The sequence below is a fragment of the Myotis daubentonii genome, chromosome X (assembly GCF_963259705.1).
Source record: "Myotis daubentonii chromosome X, mMyoDau2.1, whole genome shotgun sequence".
In the NCBI taxonomy this organism is placed as follows: Eukaryota; Metazoa; Chordata; class Mammalia; order Chiroptera; family Vespertilionidae; genus Myotis; species Myotis daubentonii.
In genome coordinates this window covers 138,225,430-138,241,565 of record NC_081861.1, presented here as the reverse complement: position 1 = coordinate 138,241,565, position 16,136 = coordinate 138,225,430, and the positions used below count along the sequence as shown (strand labels likewise).

Below are 16,136 nucleotides of genomic sequence, written 5' to 3'. Positions count from 1 at the left end.
TGTGAAGAAACAGAAAATATGTCAAGAAGAAACGATTTGGAGTGTTATTTGCAAAAAATAAAATAAAAATTGGGTAGTCTGAGAAAATGCATTTTGGGGGGTTAAAATGAGACAATTGCACAGAAAAAAAATAAAATAAAATAAGCTAATGGGACGTTGAGGGGGAAAAAAAAGAAATAAAATTAAATTATCCAAAAGGAGATTTCTCTGATCTTACATGAAATGCATGTAAAATACCCAACGGTCTTCGGATGGTCCCACGGAATCACCTAGATGCATTCTTTGAAAAACGTCACTTTTACGCTTGGCTTAAAACGAAATTCCCCGGCGGACACGGAGAAACACATTAAAGCCGTAAACCACGGGAAAAAAACGTCCATCGACATAGCTCAACGTAGGCGTGCGCGTCCGGCGTGAGAACTCAGAAACACACCGTTTCCGGTAAAAGTCGGGAAGGTCAGCGGCCAGTTTAAATCACGGCCACACAAGGACCTACCTATTCTTCCCGACGAAATTAAAAATAAAAACTCTCACTAAGATTTTCAATAAGTAATTCCTAAGTTGGAACAGGGGGGACGACGCTGGCTATGTCCGAAACCCTTCTTAAGTCGTGGCTTCAAGGTTATTGCTGTTCGAATTTGTAAAAAAAAAAAATGCATAACAGAAGTCACCTACCTTGGACACGACGCACGGAGGCCCCATAGGAATTCGCATGTAGACACACTGTGTGGAGTGAGCCTTAACCACACCAACAACTCCTACTATGTGCTCGGTACACAGGGCGTCATTATGGCTTTTATATATATATATATATATATTTTTTTTTTTACTAGAGGCCCAGTGCACAAATTCGTGCACCAGTGGGGTCCCTCGGCCTGGCCTGCGGGATCGGGTCGAAACCGGCTCTCCGACATCCTCCAAGGGTCCCGGATTGCGAGTGGGTGCAGGCCAGGCCAAGGGACCCCACTGGTGCACGATCAGGGCTGGGGAGGGAGGCGGGAGGGCGGGCACCAGGGCGTGTCCGGCCCGTCTCGCTCAGTCCCGATCGACCGAAACCCAGCAGCAAGCTCACCTACTGGTCAGAGCGTCTGCCCCCTGGTGGTCAGTGCGCATCATAGCGAGCAGTTGAGCGGCCTTAGCATATCATTAGCATATTAGGCTGGCCAGGCCAAAGGACTCTACTCGTGCACGAATTTCGTGCACCGGGCCTCTAGTTGAAAGAAAAATAAACAATATATGTTCTTAAAAAGCAAGGCCATCAATTCTAAATGTTAGGGTTTATGCATGGGCTCTAGTTATATTTCATTTATCTACAGGGCATCCCACATAAAGGTATACACCTTCTTGTCTGATATCGCAAGGGATTTTTTTCTCCTCTTCAGATTGAACCCAATAGAATGAATAAGTAATAAACATGTAGAGACATTTTGAGGGACACCCTGTATATTTCCATCCATTTAAGTATCCTATTGGGCTTTTATTTTACGATTTTATTGATTTTTTGGGGGGGGCGGGGGGAGAAGGAAGAGGGAGAGATAGAAACATCCATGATGAGAGAGGCTCATGGACCGGCTGCCTCCTGCACGCCCCCCACTGGGGATCGAGCCCGCAACCCGGGCATGTGCCCTTGGCCGGGAATCGAACCCGGGACCCTTCAGTGCACAGAGATGATGCCCAACCAAGTCAGACACACGAGCCAGGGTAGAGCTCTACAGTCTCGAATCACTGTAACTACACGGTCCCTTTCGAAACACGAACGCTAACCTGTCCCCATCGTCTCCTCCATTTTCAACAGGTTTATTTCTGCAATTTCTGTCTTTCCGGCAAAGTTTCTAAATGAGTTCAGACCAGGGATGACGCTAAAACCCCCTGCTGAGACTTTTATAGAAAATTATCTGCCAAACGGCAATTTCGAATTAATTTCGCGTCGCCCAGCCTGACCCACAAGCAGAATTAGATATCGCCTTTCACGTGTAAATCTAATTCGTGGCTCTCTTGATCTTTTTCCGTGGCAGTATTTTTCCTGGCAAATAAAATCACTTAAACGGCCCAAAAGACAGCCGACGGCTCTCGAGTGTTGAATTCGGTTACAGACCTGAGCTATGCAAACGCGGGAATGAGACAAAACAGGGAAATCGATTTCGCTGGAACGTATCCCGGGGTAAACCCCCCCAAAAAGCCATCTCAAATCCTCCTCCCTCCTCAGATCTGCCCTCCCTGCGAAATGCCCCATAAAAATCAATGAAATCTTAAAATAATATCCCGTTACTTCTAATCAGTAGCACAAGCGTGTCAAACTCGCGGCCCACAACGGATATTTCTGCAGAATGGCCAAGAGGACGGTATGTAAGAAACGTTTTAATAAGCGTCTCGTCACTTAATTTTTTTTTATTGATTTTTTTTACAGCGAGGAAGGGAGAGGGATAGAGGGTTAGAAACATCGATGAGAGAGAAACATAGATCAGCTGCCTCCTGCACACTCCCTACTGGGGATGTGCCCGCAACCAAGGTACATGCCCTTGACCGGAATCGAACCCGGGACCCTTCAGTCCCCAGGATGATGCTCTATCCACTGAGCCACACCGGCCAGGGCTCGTCACTTAATTTTTATAATATCCTGTTGTACATAATTATTAATAACGAACTACGACGCTCCATAATGACCGATGACTATCATCGTGTGTCATTCATGTCCCTCACGTGCTGTAGGCGCAGGCGCACCATCTCTCCCCACTGATACCGGCAGAGAACGTTCTAGCAGCCGATGGCCGCGTCCTTAGTCTCGGACTGACTTGCTTGGCGTGGGCAACGGAAAATACCTCGCTTTTGGAGAACGAGAAAATCAGGTTTATTTGCATTACGTATATTCATTAATGCCTTTGTTCGGTGTCTGGTAAGTGAATGTTCAAGAAAAAGGTATTAAAATGTCCTTTAAATGCATTTATTAAATGCAAAAAATTAATAAAATATATTTTTTTAAAATAAAATAAATAAAAACATGTAAGTGTGGCTTTATAAATAAAATATCTCGACGCCCAGAATCCGGAAGGATGTCCATTAATTTTTATATATATATATATTTTTAAAAAATGATTGGCATATATTTTCATTTATTTAAACAATTTCATTTATTTATTAATATTTTTATTGATTTCAGAGAGGAAGGGAGAGGGACAGAGAGACGTAGAAACATCCATGATGAGAGAGAATCACGGACCGGCTGCCTCCTGCACGCCCCCTACTGGGGATCGAGCCCGCAACCCGGGCACGTGCCCTCGACCGGGAATCGAACCCAGGACCCTTCAGTCCGCAGGCCGACGCTCTAACCACTGAGCAAAACAGGCCAAGGATACAGGGTTTTTTATGGGTCAAATATATATGGATTTTTTCTTTTGTTTTTTGCTCTGGAAGACACAGTCTGAGAGAAAAATGGGAATAATCAATGGTGTTTAGTTTGGCTAGAATTGGGAAGGACGCATTTCGCACTTTCTTCGGCCGGAACGGAATAAATGTATAATGTGATAGGTCTCCGATAGATGGCTGGGCTTCTTATTAAAATCTCAGGACCTGGCAGCCAGACTGACACCAGGCAATTTCTTTCTTTTTTTTTAGGTCTTAAAATTTGTTATCGAACGATTTCTTTTCTCGGGAGTAAAACACACATCCTATTAGACGGAGAGGGGTTGAACGGTCCTCCGATGGGATATATATATATATACATATCCCCTCCCCTAACCACTGTGGGCGGGGACCCGCGATGAGATCACCACATATTCAAACGCTGGAGCTAATTTAATATTGAATTATCGCCGACATTTCTCAGGCACGTTTTTCATAGAGAAAACCGCGTGCTGAAAATGAAATCGGCTTTTATGGGCCCTGGGATGCACGTTCTGTAATGTTCTATTGAAACACACCCCCACACGGACAAGCAAAATAGAGATGGAAGAGAGAGAGAGAGAGAGAGAGAGAGAGAGAGAGAGAAGATAGCACAGAGGAGGGGGGGATGGAGTAGGGCTGGCGGCAGGGATTGAGCAAAAATGACATAAAAAGAGAGAAATTTCTCATGGAAATCGACATCAGTGTGGGGACGGTGGGGCGGAGAGAAGAGGGAAAAATAATACTGAATATAACTGTAATTGAAAAATAAAAAAAATAGCCCAGCTGCTCTGTTTCAGTGATTGAGCGTTGACCTATGAACCAGGAGGTCCCGGGTTCGAATCCCGCTCAGCGCACATGGCAGGGTTGCGGGGTCGATCTCCAGTAGGGGGCGTGCAGGAGGCAGCCGATCCATGAATCTCTCTCATCATCGATGTTTCTCTCTCTCTCTCTCTCTCTCTCTCTCTCTCTCTCTCTCTCTCTCTCTCTCCGCCCCTTCCTCTCTGGAATCAATAAAAACATTTTTTTAAAAAAAGAAAGAAAGTAAAAGAAAAATATATTCCATATATTCCCCAGCCCGACTCAAGCAAAAAAATATCCTATATAATAAAAGCCCAATATGCAAATTGACCAAACGGCGGAATGACCAGTCGCATGACGCGCCCTGACCACCAGGGGGCAGACCATCAATGCAGGAGATGCCCCCAGCCCACAGACCCAGGCCATCCAAGGCGGGTGCCAGCAGGGGGCCCCCTGATCGCCCCGCCGGTCACCCCACAGATCGGCCCTGGTCGCCGGCCAGGCATGGGGACCCCACCCATGCACGAATTTCATGCACCGGGCCTCTAGCACCTAAATGACTAACTAGAGCAGCGGTTCTCAACCTATGGGTCGCGGCCCCTTTGGGGGTCGAATGACCCTCTCCCAGGGGTCGCCTAAGACCGTCGGAAAACACATCTATAATCACATATTGTTTTTGTGATTGATCACTGTGCTTTCATGACGTTCAATGTGTAACAATGAAAATCCATCCTGCAGATCAGATGTTTCCATGACGATTCATAACAGCAGCCACATGACGGCGATGACGTACCACGAGAATACTGTTATGGTTGGGGGTCCCCACAGCATGGGGAGCTGTATTCAAGGATCGCGGCCTTAGGAAGGTTGAGAACCACTGATATAGATATATATATAGATATAGATATAGATATAGATATAGATATAGGTATAGATATAGATGATATAGATATAGATGATATAGATACAGATATAGATGATATAGATATAGTGATGAAGCAGCAACGAGAATACTGTTATGGTTGGGGGTCCCCACAGCATGGGGAGCTGTATTCAAGGGTCGTGGCCTTAGGAAGGTTGAGAACCACTGATATAGATATATATAGATATAGATATAGATATAGATATAGATATAGATTTAGATAGAGATAGAGATAGAGATAGAGATAGAGATATAGATATAGATATAGATATAGATATATGCCGGGAGCCGGTCCATCCTTGCTGTTTCAAGGGACCTGGCATATATGGCATACGGTTCTTAATATGTTTGCTCACCTTCTTGGCGCTGTGTTTTAACCAAGGTCACCTCTCCGAGAAAGGTTGAATACCCAGGTAGGGATTTTCCCCTGAAGTTAGGGAGGGGATGAAACCCCTCAACTAAGTGCCAGGCGGGTACTTAATCAGTTTAACTATGAACAATCATGCTTAAGCTGCATAATCTTTACTCCCTGGAATGGAGATAAGAAACGCCCTAACCTTTGTAATAGAGATTGATAGGATTGAATCAACTGGTATAAATACAGATGCAACAAGACAGCAAAAGACAGAACTTAGAAAAGAGCCAAGAAGACAGAACCTACACAGAATCTACAGACAGAAGAACTTCGCTGGAGAGAACATGGCAAAAGATCCTGGACTGAACCTGACTATAGAAATATGGCAAGAGAACCTGACTAGAACCTGGTGACTGAACCTGGCTGGAGAACCTAGCGAGGGAACATGGACACAGAACCTGGCTGGAGATCCGAAGCAGAACTTCTCTGGAGATCCAGACCAGAACTTGGCTAGAGATCCTGGCTAGGCTGCTGATCAACTGATAGATATAGATATAGATATAGATATAGATATAGATATAGATACAGATATAGATATAGATATAGATATAGATGATACAGATGTAGATGATACAGATGTAGATGATATAGATATAGATATAGATGACACAGATAGATATAGATATAGATGATATAGATATAGATATAGATATAGATATGTAGTGATGACGTAGCAACGAGAATAATGTTATGGTTGGGGGTCCCCACAGCATGAGGAGCTGTATTCAAGGGTCGGGGCCTTAGGAAGGTTGAGAACCGCTGAACTAGCCTTGGATATTGAGTTTCGAAGGAAGGACGGCAAATCTGAAAAAAGGAAAAAGCAGGGTGAATGCTGGGAGAGAGATGTGTTTAAATGGGGTGGGGTCTCCTTTTTTACAAAACAATATAATTTTTAGTTGATTTCAGAGCGGAAGGGAGAGGGAGAGATAGAAACATCCACGACGAGGGAGAATCATGGACCGGCTGCCTCCTGCACGCCCCCTGCTGGGGACCCAGCCCGCAACCCGGGCAACGTGCCCTTGATCGGAAATCGAACCCGGGACCCTACAGTCCGCAGGCAGGCGCTCTAACCACTGAGCCACACTGGCCAGGGCTGGGGTGAGGTCTCTCCGTCATCCGAATATCATTTATCAGGCGCGGCCTCTGGTTTAAGCAGGTTGGGGCCCTGAACTCAAAGAAACCACTTGCGTTTTGGGGACAGACGGCAGCGACCCATAGATTTTTAGGGTGTTGCATGCCAACCCCCTCCCCCAGCAACTCAGAATCCTTCGGTCATGCCCAGATGACAGAATGGGACCCAACGTTATCAAACACGTCCTGATCATCTACAATCGTCCTCGATTGTAATATTCTCCTACAGCCCAGGCGGCGTGGCTCAGTGGTTGGGCGTTGACCTAGGAACCGGGAGGTCCCGGGTTCGAATCCCGCTCAGGGCACACGCCCCGGGTTGCTGTGGGCTCCATCCCCAGTAGGTGGCGTGCAGGAGGCGGCAGATGCATGATTCTCTCTCCTCATGGATGTTTCTCTCTCTCTCCCTCTCCCTTCCTTTCTGCAATCAATAAAAATTTAAAATTATATATTCTTCTCTGTTGGCGTCAGCACTGTCTTCCTTCAGAAAATCATGCCAAAATAAAAATGAAAAAATTAAAAATAAAAAAGAAAGAAAATAATGCCAAGTGCTGATGGCAAGATGAGATTTTCCTGAATATTAAATTTTAATCCGATACGTTTTATGACCCCCAGCCAATCGATTCATTCTATTGTACATTCACGACAGCGTTAGCTGCAGGCCCAGTTGAAAGCTCACTATCTATCTCCCTTGCCGCTCCCAGATTTTGCTAAATGAGTTGCATTTTTTTTTTTTTTTTTTTTTTTTTTTACAAAAAAAGCCTATTATCTGTTCAGATTCCGCACAGGTTCCTGCTAGCTTCGCGGTACGATTAGACGCAATCTCGGCTATTGACGAAAACCTCTTCCTGGGTATGGATTCTCATATTTGTGGTTATTATTATTGCTTTCTGTCGGTGCCGTGGGGAGCCAGGGAACGCAGCTTGAAATAGCTAACAGCGAAAAGAACACTTCGCAAGGAGGCGGTAAATAGGATTAATCTTGGTGCAAACACGTCTTTTTATTTCCTTTTTTTCTTTTCTTTTTTTTCTATAAACACAGGTATTTTAGCCCTGAAACCGACAGCTACCTCCAACATCCAATACTCATTGCTGGTCGACACCGATGAGCTCTCAAGCTTTCCATGAAACCTCTCGCGGCCAACGTCCTCTCTCGCCCACTCTCTTTTTATTTTGTCTTGGTTAATCCTTTTATTATTATCATTATTAATTATTCAGCCCAGCCACAGTGGCTCAGTGGTAGAGCATCGACCTATGAACCAGGAGGTCAGGGTTCGATTCCCGAGTCGGGGGCACATGCCCGGGTTGAGGGCTCGATCCCCAGTAGGGGGCGTGCAGGAGGCGGCCGGTCCATGATTGTCTCTCATCATGGATACTAGAGGCCCAGTGCACGAAATTCGTGCACAGGGGGCGAGGGGTCCCTCAGGCGAGCTTGCACCCTCTTGCAATCCGGGACCCCTCGGGGGATGTCCGACTGCCGGTTTAGGTACAATCCCTCTTGCAGTCCGAGACCACTAGCTCCTAACTGCTCATCTGCCTGCCTGCCTGCCTGATCACCACTAACTGCTCTCCCCTGCCGGCCTGATCACCCCTAACAACCTCTGCTTTGGCTGTTGCCACCGTGGCTTTGTCCAGAAGGATGTCCGGAAGGATGTCCATTCTAATTAGCATATGACCCTGTTATTAGTATAGATGACTTATCTATTAGTTGCCTCCCACTCCCACCCTGACCAGGGTTGGGGATCAAGCCCGCAACCCAGGTACATGCCCTTGACCAGAATCGAACCCACGACCCTTCAGGCCAGGGGCCGACGCTCTAGCCACTGAGCCACACGGCCTAGGGACTATGTCTCGTGTTGGAAGCCAGCGTGCTGATGGTAAATTCCGGCGGAAGTCCCGGGAAATTAATGTCTTGGGTGGTTAACAGTCCTGTGGTGCACATACCCATAAGGCAGCCGCGAATGCGTCACGCCCGCCTAGAGTGCCAACCACTAAACCTGAGCTGGATCTTCAGAGAAGACAGGAGCCTGGCCAGTGTGGCTCAGTGGTTGAGTGTTGGTCTGTGAACCAGGAGATCATAGCTTCGATCCTGGATCAGGGCACTTGCCCGGGTTGCAGGCTCGATCCCCAGTAGGGGGCGTGCAGGAGGCAGCAGATCCATATTCTCTCTCATCACGGATGCTTCTATCTCTCTCTCCCTCTCCCTTCCTCTCTCTGAAATCAATCCTGTACAATAAAAGGCTAATATGCAAATCGACCGAGTGGCGGAAACGACCGGACGCTATGATGTGCACTGACCACCAGGGGGCAGCTCCTGCGTTGAGTGTCTGCCCCGTGGTGGTCAGTGCGCGCCCCCAGGGGAAACGCCGCTCAGCCAGAAGCCGGGCTCACCGCTGGCGAGCGCAGTGGTGGTGGCGGGCACCTCTCCCGCCTTCACGGCAGCGCTAAGGATGTCCGACTGACAGCTTAGGCCCCCTCCTCAGGCCTAAGCTGGCAGCTGGACATCCCCCGAGGGCTCCTGAACTGCAAGAGGGTGCAGGGCCGGCTAAGGGACACCCCACCACCGGTGCATGAATTCCGTGCACCGGGCATCTAGTTAAAATAAATTAAAAAAATATATATTTCCCACGGGACTGGAGGCCGCCTCGCTCGCCAAACCCCACGATGGATGGTACGGACGGGACCCCAGAAGGCGGCTGCAATCCCTTCGATTCGATCAGCATCACCAAGTACCAATGATGGCCCAGGAGCCGGGACAGGGAAGACCAATGAAGACCGCGGCTTTGGGTCTGTGCCAGCAAAGCCGTGGAGGCCATGGACCCGATGTGCTATTCCATACATAAACCCTAGACTGTGTCCTTGATGAATCAATAAAAAATTTACGATTTTTAATTATACCCCTGGGTTTTCTATCAAAATGACTTCTTGCGTGAATTTTGGGACATGCTTTATATATATACACTATATACATATCCCATGTTCAAAGGCTGTTCAATTTCAACAAAAGAGTGCGTATGTGCCAGCAAAGCCGTGGAGGCCATGGACCCGATGTGCTATTCCATACATCACCCTAGATTGTGTACTTTGTGAATCAATAAAAAGTTTACAATTTTTCATTATACATGTGGGTTTTCTATCAAAATTACTTCTTGCGTGAATTTTGGGACACCCTCTCTCTCTCTCTATATATATGTATATGTATATGTATATGTATATGTATATGTATATGTATATATATTAAGATATATAGTATATATAAAAATTATACATATATATTATTGATTTCATAGAGGAAGGGAGAGAGAGAGATAGAAACATCAACCATGAGAGAGAATCATGGATCGGCCGCCTCCTGCACGCCCCCGACTGGGGATCGAGCCCGCCACCCGGGCCTGTGCCCATGACTTGGAATCGAATCCTGACCTCCTGGTTCATAGATGGACATTGAACCACGGCTGCTGGGCAAGGCCCAATACACTTGAAAAAATACCTTTGCATGAACCTAATCAAATGTCACGGAAATGGATGGTCTGTGAGGAAGCCGGGTCAAAGGGCCCCGGAGACACCCGGCCACAATCGGGACCCACGGTGATGAGAATGCCCGCCCGCCCCTGACTTCCCGAGAAAACACATTTCCCGCTATTTTCCCTTCCAACCCTGTGTGGTTTGGCTGTCATATCTTATTTCCCCTTTCATCAAACTTAAGTAAATAGATATATTTTTTTTTTCTCCCAACGTGGCCCAGGTCCCGTTCGGAGCTGAAGGATTTCGGCGGAACATCTAATGGTTTATCCGTCACGTCGGCGATTAGGGTCCGACAGCCGCATTCATCTCGCCGGCCGTGGTCAGCGGCGGGGCCAGTGATGAATGGCTTCCATTTCGGGGCCTAACTCGCTGGGGCGCCCACGGTCAGGCTGGAGACAGAAAACTCTATCCTCGTATTTCTTGTTCACTGTTCGACTTTCCAGATCGAGCCCGGCCGGTGTGGCCCAGTGGTGAGCGCCGAGCGATGAACCAGGAGGTCAGGGTTCGATTCCCGGTCAAGGGCACGTACCCGGGTTGCGGGCTCCATTCCCAACGAGTAGGGGGCGTCCGGGAGGCGGCCGGTCCATGATTCTCTCTCATCATGGATGTATCTCTCTCTCCCTCTTCCTCTCTCTCTAAATATCAATAAAAACATAGTTTTTAAAAGATCGGCCTTATTCAGATTTCTTTCTTTCACTTATAATTCACATTCAATATTTTTTTATTTTTTTAAAAAATATTTTTATTGATTTCAGAGAGGAAGGGAGAGAGAAAGAGAGAGAAACATCCAAGCTGAGAGAGAATCACGGATCGGCCGCCTCCTGCACGCCCCACACTGGGGATTGAGCCTGCAACCCGGGCCTGTGCCCTTGACCGGGAATCGAACCCGGGACCCTTCCGTCTGCAGGCCGGCGCTCTATCCACTGAACCACACCAGCTAGGGCCGTGAATGCATCTTAAATCAATATCTGAGACATGGTGATCACTAGGATATCGCCAAAAAAAATCCGTACTAATAATAGAGGAATATGCAAATTGTCCAGGATGCTCGCAGGTAACGGCCAATCAGGACAGGGGCAGGCAGGTGGAGAGCTCTCAGGATGCCTGCACCAGGGGGTCCAAAGGTTGCGGAGAGGAAGGGAGAGCAGACGGGCCGTTAGGGGGATCAGGCCGGGGCGGGGGCAGGGGGGGGCAGTCAGGGGGATCAGGCTGGCAGGGGAGCAGTTAGAGGCATCAGGCAGGCGGGCAGATGAGCAGGAAGGAGCCAGGGGTTCCGGGTGGCGAGAGGGGATCCCAGATTGGAGAGGGTGCGAGCCGGGCCGAGAGACCCGCCCCCTACCCCCAGTGCATGAATTTTGTGCACCAGGCCTCTAGTAACAATAATATGCATGAATTTTGTGCACCAGGCCTCTAGTAACAATAATATGCATGAATTTTGTGCACCAGGCCTCTAGGAAAAATAATAATAATAATAATAATAATAATAATCGATCATCAAGTATCGCCTATTAAACATAACAGATTGCCAATGTGGCTTTTGCATTGCATCATGCTCTCCTGCTGTGAAAACCTAAAAAATAAAAGGAATATTTAAGAGTCCGGCAGCTTCCATTCTTGGAAAGGCTGCCTTTCCAAGCCGCTAGAAGGAGGAGCATATAAGGGCAGGTCCGGTGAGCATACAGCGTGTCTTTTCGTAAATACACGCTCACGGGAGACGAGGGACCCCCTCTAAGCCAGGGAGGCGAGATGCAGGCGGCCGCTCCGGCAGGTGCAGGGGGCTGGGTACGTCCCTGGCCCATTGGGGTCATAGCTTTTGTCCCAGGTGATATCACATCGTATTTCCTCTAATTCCCCCTCAACGCTGTCCTATTTTTTTTTTTTGATGTCTTATTGCACAATCATCTAAGAATTTGAGGAGCTGCATGTACACTTTGGTTTTCTAAGGAATGTTCCTGTTTTTTTAAAAAAAATATATGTTATTAAAGATTGAAAAAAAATTTTTTAAAATATATGTTTTGTGCCCGGCCGGCAGGACTTAATTTTTGAGCATCGACCTAGGAACCAGGAGGTCAGGGTTCGAATCCCGGTCAAGGGCACAGGCCCAGGTTGCGGGCTCGATCCCCAGTGGGGGGCGTGCAAGAGGCGGCCGGTCCATGATTCTCTCTCATCATGGATGTTTCTCTCTCCCTCTCTCCCTCTCCCTTCCTCTTTGAAATCAATAAAAATATATTTTTTCAAAAAGAAACAGTACATATGAGCCACCTTTAATCATATCAGAGAGGATTATATCAGTGACTCGGATGTTTATTCGCGACTCTAACAGGCCACGCCCCTGGGGTGAGTTGAGACACGTCCCTGCGAAAATTGAGAATAAAGTTCCTCGCCCTAAAATGCAAAAGTGAGGCATGTCCGACGCGCAAGACGCCTGGTACCAGAGACGCCTCGCGCTGATCCGTATCGACGAGCTCATGCGACAAGAAGGGAGTTGCCCCTGGTGAGATGAATAAAGCATGAATCTAATGTTACAAAAAAAAATTAAAAAAAATATATATAAAAAAACAACAATCATAAATACAAGTGATATTCACGAATTTCTCTGCCCGGACACGGCATTGCTTGTGCAAGGGAGAGAATGTTGGCCCCGTTCTTAAATTTTCCAGACCAGCAGGACAGATTAGTAACAAAATGATTAAAAAAAATTTGTAGAACCCTTAAAAAAAAAAGCATATGAAATATTTATTTATTGACTATTTTCATGGCTGTAAGTATTACATATGTCTCCCTTTTCCCCCGATGGACCCCGACCAATAGGAAATATTTTATTTGGGGGGGATTTATTTTGTTAATTGTCACCCGGTGATATATCTTTTTTCAGTGATTTTTTTTTAGAGAGAGTGCAAGGAGCAGGGAAAGAGAGAGAGAGAGACATCGATGTGAGAGAGACTCATCGATTGGTTGCCTCCCTCTCGCGCCCCCACCAGGGCCCGGGATCGAGCCCGCAACCCGGGTACCTGCCCTTGGCTGGACTTGAACCCGGGACCCTGGGGTCTGCAGGTTCCTGCTCTGGCCACTGAGCCAAACCAGCCAGCGAGGAGGTTTTGCAGAGCTTGTCCTTATAACTTGGACCATTTCCCCAATGTTCACGCAGTATTATCAACAGTATTCTTCCTCCCACTCAGTCGGAATTTTCCATAAACTTGAGCCGAGAAGTCCTGTCTTTCAGAGAAAATTTCGAGATATAGGTGCACGCGAAACGCGGTGCTGAACCCCAGCTCGAGGCAAGAACAGCAAATATAAGCGAGTGAGGAGCCGCGAGAGGCCAAAAGGTTCATGGTTTCATCATAATTAAAAAGGTGATAATTCACACCAGGAAATGGCGTCCGGGGTCTGTTTGGAGTATGTCTATACTAGAGGCTCGGTGCACGAAATTCGTGCACTTGGAGGGAGGGGGTCCTCAGTCCGGATTGCAAGAGGGCACAGGCCGGGGGACCCCCGTGGTGCATGACGGGGGGCTGGGGAGGGGCCGTGGGAGGGCTCCAGGGTGTGTCCGGCCCGTCTCCCTCAGTCCCCATCGGCCGGACCCCAGCAGCAAGCTCAACAACAGGTCGGAGCATCTGCCCCCTGGTGGTCAGTGCACATCATAGCGACTGGCCGACCCGTTGACTGCCCCCTGGTGGTCAGTGCACGTCATAGCGACTGGCTGACCGGTCGACTGTCTGCCCCCTGGTGGTCAGTGCACGTCACAGCGAGCGGTATAGTGGCCTTAGCATATCATTAGCATATTACACTTTGATCGGTTGAACAGCCAACCGGACACATACTCTATTAGGCTTTTATTATAGAGGATCCTGGACCATTGGTGGTGGTGGGTGGGAAAAGGTATCCATATGAGATAAACTGAAAAATAAAGGCTCTAGCCCTGGCCGGTGTGGCTCAGTGGATAGAGCGTCGGCCTGCGGACTGAGGGGTCCCGAGTTCGATTCCGGCCAAGGGCATGTATCTTGGTTACGGGCACATCCCCAGTGGGGAGTGTGCAGGAGGCAGCTGATCGATGTTTCTAACTCTCTCTCTATCCCTCTCCCTTCCTCTCTGCAAAAAAATCAATAAAATATATTTTAAAAAATTATAAAAAAATAAAAAAATAAAACCTCGATAACAATAACACAATGAGGGCCCAATTTTTATTTTTATTTTTTGGCGTTGATCCTCACCCAACGTTATTTTATCCACCGATTTTTTTTAGAGAGAGAGAGAATGGAAGGAGAGGAGGTTAGAGGGAGAGAGAGAAACATCGATATGAGATGGGTTGGTGGCCTCCAACACTCACCCTGCCCGCCCAGGTCCTGGGATCGAACCCGGAACCCAGGGGGGTGCCCTTGACCGGGAATCGAACCCGAGATCATATGATGCAGGGGGCCATTGCTCTAACCACTGAGCTTGCTGGCCAGGGCGAAATCTGGGTCTAGAACAAAAATCTAAAAGCAAAAAAAAAACAACACAAAAAGATGTGTCCCATAGAAGAATGGCTCTTTGCATGACAACGGCTGAGCCAAGGTGCAGCCAAACCCCACCTGCTTACAGTTTTGTCCACAGTGTTGAGTGCGAGGAGCTCTGACCTAATGGACATCATCATGCCTGGCCGGTGTGGCTCAGTGGTTGGTGGCTGACCTATGAACCAGGAGGTCCCGGGTTCGATTCCCGGTCAAGGGCACATGCCCGGGTGGTGGGCTCCATCCCCAACCAGTAGGGGGCGTGCAGGAGGCAGCAGATCTGTGATTCTCTCTCATCATGGATGTTTCTCTCCCTCTCTCTCTCTCTCTCTGATTTCTCTCTCTCTCTCTCTCTCTCTCTATATATATATATATATATATATATATAATATTTGAATTAAAAACATTATTTCTAGCTGGTTTGGCTCACTGGATAGGACATCAATCAGCCTGTGGATTGCAGGGTCCCGGGTTCGAATCCTGGTCAAGGGCACAGGCCCGGGTTGCGGGCTCCATCCCCACTAGGGGGCGTGCAGGAGGCGGCAGATCCATGATTCTCTCTCCTCATGGATGTTTTTATCTCTCTCTCCCCCTCTCCCTTCCTCTCTGAAAAAAATACAAAAAAAATTTTTTTAAATCAAATCAAATCCAATTAGGATCAACTGGAGTTCGATGGAAGATTTACGGTGCATTTTAGCAATGTTCTCTACGGTGAAATGGTGTCCCGACGACCTCTGCCATCGACCTATGGTCCGATGAGCGTCATTGTGCACAAACAGAATAAAAGGGACTGTTCTGAGCCGGCACAATAGCTCGCGCATTAATAACGGGAGAAAACGCAGCCGTCGCCCACACCCTCACGGGAACAGAATACACCGGAGCAGCACAATCCCCACGGGTGAGACGACGGGAGGGAGCCGGTCATTAATATATAAGACATTGATCGTGAATCAGGAAAAGGAAGAGAGGGGATAAAAAAACAAAAAACCCAAAAACTGAAATGACAGCTCAGCATTTGTGTCTCTAGATCGGCGGTTCTCAACCTTCCTAAGGCCGCGACCCGTGAATACAGCTCCCCATGCTGTGGGGACCCCCAACCATAACATTATTTTCGTTGCTGCTTCATCAATATATCTATATCATCTATATCTATATCTATATCATCTGTATCTATATCTATATCCATCTATATCTATATCCATCTATATCTATATCATCTGTACCATCTATATCTATATGTATCTCTATATCATCTATATCTATATCTAATGTATATCATCTACATCTATATTTATATCTATATCATCTATATATCTATATCTATATCTATATCTATATCTATATCTATATCTATATCTATATCTATATCTATATCTATATCATCTATATCTATATCTATATCTATATCTATATCTATATCTATATCTATATCTATATCTATATCATCTATATCTATATCTATATCTATATCTATATCT

At 47.1% G+C, this 16,136-nt stretch overlaps 1 protein-coding gene across 2 annotated transcripts in view; it reads right to left on the bottom strand.

Moving 5' to 3' along the window:
• The window catches only part of NLGN4X (neuroligin 4 X-linked), a 120,935-nt gene that overhangs the window by 61,530 nt on the left and 43,269 nt on the right, over nt 1–16,136 (bottom strand). The gene's annotated exons all lie outside the window — the stretch shown is intronic.